General features: G+C 35.0%; 1 pseudogene; it reads right to left on the bottom strand.

Annotated features, from left to right (window-relative positions):
- Window positions 1-884: 884 nt before the first annotated feature.
- On the bottom strand, window positions 885-3,495 carry LOC119468232 (annotated as a pseudogene).
- Window positions 3,496-4,485: the final 990 nt, after the last annotated feature.

Genomic DNA, 4,485 nt, shown 5'->3' with positions numbered 1-4,485 from the left:
AAGGACACTATTCTATCCTTAAAATCATGGAGAGCTATGAAAGGATTCTAGAGGGATAACATGAATAGAAGTGTACTTTGGGGAATACACTATGACAGGAGTATGCAGTGTGGTACAAAGTGTATGATGAACAGCAAGAAAATTAGGCAGCTTGTTGCAATGGACTCAATTTAAAATAGACTAGCAACATTGGGAGAAGAGCAGGAGATGATCAAGATATTTACAGAGGCAGTGCAACAAGACTCAATAATAAATTAGAGATTGAGGGAAAACTGACAAAAGAGAGAAATTGTAACTAGATTTTTCTATTTGGAGACTGGATATAAGTGCTACTGCTTTGCATTGCTTGAAATCATACAATTTTTGCCTTTAAAGCTGCTCCTTCATCCATTGATTCTTTCAGTATCACATTCCTCTTGCCCTCATTAATGAAAACTGGAAAGATGAAGTGCCATGAACTACTGTACTCCATTCCAGCTAAATATATGCTTATAACCAGCACTTCCCTAGTTCTTCCATTAAGGACCTTTAATTTACCTGTCATTCTTAAATACAATAAAGAGTTCTTACTGCGAGAAAGCTCAATCAGTGATCAGTTGGGTTATATGGACCCATCATAGTAATAAGATTTATTAAGGCATAATAATTGATATAATAGAACATTAAAGTATTAATATATGTTGTGCCTTTTTGGGGAAAATTCCAAATAAACAAATATACAGTTAAATGACTAAGCTTTTTCTTCTGTATTCAGAAAACCAAAAATATAGGACACGTTTGATATGAATTAGATGTGTATCTCTGACATACTTTATAAATGTCCACTATTTTACACACATAGTAGCTCTCTAAAGCTATGTACCAAGAAAAATTATTCTGTTTGGTGCAAATACAAACGGGCAATATTTTCTCAATAGCACTTCACCTAATTTTTGTATTAAATTATTGTCTTCAACAGTCTCCTGCTGTTTATGCTATACTGTGCAATTATATTATATATGTAGTATATTAGCTCAGCTTAGCTTGTTAGGATATGTAATAGGTTATTGTAATAGATGTTGCTAATTTTCCACATTATCTATTCCCTGTTATTTCCTTCTGTACATAACCTCCCTGTGTGGTCATCCAACTATATTCTCTTACCTAGCATTGCTTTCAACTGTCTGAATCTTATGACTAAGTTATTTCTGATGGAATATAAATGGAGATAAGAATAATTTTCAGGTCTTGTCTTCAAGAATTATTGGACTGGGCCACCTCTTTTCCTTTTCCCATTGGTCAACAAAAGACAATAATACCTGTCTGAAATACATGCCATAAAAGGAAAATGTTTTACAAAAGCACTGGGCAGAGTGAAGGGGCAGAAGAACGAGGGAACAGACAGATAAACCATGGCAAAATTAGTCCCAGACAAAAAAAAAAAATGATGATCCATACAAGTGGTCCTCCCCTTCCCTCAAATTCTTACTAACTTCCAAGTTTAACAATTAGGAATGAGTATGTGGAAGACAGACTATCAAAACAAAATTCGAACTGGAACTTGGAACTCCTCACTACACCAATAATGACCTATAGAGTTACCATAAGGTAACCTCCTAGCTATCATATGATTGACAAACTACTACATATGTATTTCTCAAAAAAACACTGAATCAACATGCCTTTCTGGCATTGTAAGCAAAACCTGCAAAGAGGAACACAGCTGGTAAGTGGCTTGGTCATTTGGAATTTCCATTCTGGAAAAAAGAAATTCTCACTCATTTTCACTTCTTGCCTCCAACCAACTAGATTTGGATTTTACACCTTAGACTATGACATCTTACTTCTAAAAACTAAAATGTAAATGTTTGGGTGGCATTACTCATCAGCTCGTTTAAAAATGCATTTGAACTCATATTTATAGCATCATGCAAATATAAATATCATGAAGCAAGAATAAACACTGTGCCTTAAAGTGTTTTATTCCAAGAGTCTGTGGAAACCTTTAGAAGTGGGCAATAGAAATATCACACTGCCTGATTTAATTTATGATCTACCCCTTAAGGAGTGGGCAGACCAGAAAAATTTGTGCATTTCTTGAGAAGTCAACTTCATCTGGGAACAGGACAAGGTGTGAAACTGAGAGTAAAGTCTCAAAGTAATGTGGTTAACAGTGGAATGTGAATTAGTGTAATTTAGGTTATTTTTCCCTCTGTTCACACAGCTTGCAGAGCTACCAAAAAACTCGTAATAAAATTCCCTCCAAAAATAAAGTTGATCTTCAATTCTTGGCATTTCAGAGTTGATTCCCATGATTCCAAGATGTTATATGGGTTGCAAATGCCAACAGTAGTTTTACAATTAGAGACTGGGGACCCAGCAGAGGTTGAACTAAGCTTCTAACAATTTGACCTTGATACGTTCAGTATTTCTGCCAAACTTGAATAGAAGTATATGCCTTGAGAGATTAATATTGACTTTAACTATAACGACAACAAAAAACTGTAGTTGAATACAATTGAGTTACACATGGAAAGTATATTTACAAAGTAAAACGAATTAATATATCTAGATCATTTATTACAACTTTTTTTTAAAGGTAATCAGTTATTTAATTAGATTCTTAGGACATTTAGAACACCAATTTGTGAGGATAAATTCCATTTGTCACAGCAAACAGATTGCAGGTAGCCTCGAAGCTGAGGAATAGTTTTGATTTTTGGTGAAATTTGTAAGTCCACAGCTTTCTGATCAATCTTGCGCTGCTCTGTAATCTTGTATTTCTCTTTTTCTTTGTCAAAGATCTCACCTTCCTGGTGTCTGGGCATCCGCAGCTTCTTCGTCTTGAAGTAAGCATCAGTAAGATGTTTTGGGATTTTTACATTGCTGATATCAATTTTGGCTGAGATGGCAATGACAAATTTCTGGTGCATTCTTTGTAGAGGAACTCAATTGAGGACCAGAGGTCCAGTTGCAGGTAACAAGCCACTAGCCAGCTGCTTCAGGAAAATCACCCTTTTGCCCCTGTGGTGCCCAGTGAGGATGATCAGAATGGTCCCGGGGGTAATGCTGGCTCGCAGTTTTCTCATATTCTGACTGAAGGGTTTTTTTTTGCCCTGGCTCAACAGCTTTCGAGGCACCTCTTCAGTAGGATAATACCTAGGCATTTTGCGAAGTTTAACCACCCGGGGACCGCCGTTCTTGTCACCACCAACTGGTTTTATAACAGCTACAAGAATCTTCTCCTTCTTTTTCTTTTCAACCTTGGACTTAGCGGCAGAGTGCTTCCTCTTGTACATGGCCTTTCTGGAATACATGGCAGATCGGGAATACCTGCCAATTCCTGGGACAAGAATAGGATTGCGGCTGCAATGGGAATTCCCCTTCTTGTGCTTTTTAGCCTTGAGGTTACCCTTTTTCACTTTGCCACCAGCATCAGCCTTCTTGGCTTCAGGTTTCTTCTCTTTAGTATCCAGCTTCTCAACTTTTCCACCCGCCATCTTGCAAGATGGGAAAGAGAAATTTTTACTTAGATTTTTTTAACCTGATAAAGAATATGACTATTTTCATACTGAAAGAAAGAAGCAATGGATAATTTTTTTAAAGAAACTTACTTAAAGATATATCTATCAATTTGCAAATAAATATGCTAAAAGGTCCAAAGAAAATATTCTTGCACCACTTAATCAGATCTGTTTGAAATTAATGCCTTTAGTTTCCCTACCAGTATTTTCATCATTCCATAATGAAATGGCTTTTTCAAAATTAAGTTTCTGTTGGGCGAATTTCTTAAAATTCAGAATCTTACTGAAGTTAGAATTTTAGAACTTCATTTTTCACATTTGTTGCACTATAAGTGAGGTGGTAGAATAAGGATAGAAATATAGAGGATTACTATATTTAGTAAACAACTTCTAAAAATGCTACTTCTTTTTGAGAACAAATATCTTTATGAAATGTTCACCACATGAAATTGTAGGGGAGGAGATATAGTTAGATAGAGTCATTATAAAAAGCAGTTAGACAGGTTAGTAGTAGGTGTAGTTTTATTGGCCTAGAATGACTGCCTCTTCTGAGAAACAACTTACTTTCACTTGTTTGAATCAAGTATCAGGGATGAGAAACAAGTAAATCTATTTTGCGGAAAAGATGGCAGATAAATTAATTTACTCAGAGATTACATGAAGAAAACGATTAATATTTCATCCATACTAGCGCTTTTTTCCAAAGAATCTAAGAATGTTTATAGTGACTATCTTTACTTAGAAACCTTTTTATCTAGAAGGCAGGAACTTAGCTCAAATTAACTATAACATTATTTGTATCTTTTAATTTGTGTCAAAGTATTACTATTGTAACATTGAATTATCCTTTCTTAGTAGTCAACAAAAGACAGAAGAGAAAAAAAAAGTGTTTGTATTGTATAATCTGAAATAGGGAAATTTACTCTTATTTGGATTTTTTGGAAGCCTACCAATTTATTGATATCAAATTCAAGAATAAAAT

Source organism: Cebus imitator, unplaced genomic scaffold, assembly GCF_001604975.1.
Source record: "Cebus imitator isolate Cc_AM_T3 unplaced genomic scaffold, Cebus_imitator-1.0 Scaffold16, whole genome shotgun sequence".
In the NCBI taxonomy this organism is placed as follows: domain Eukaryota; kingdom Metazoa; phylum Chordata; class Mammalia; order Primates; family Cebidae; genus Cebus; species Cebus imitator.
Note: the sequence above shows the minus strand (reverse complement) of the source record. Positions and strands in the feature narration are given on the sequence as shown.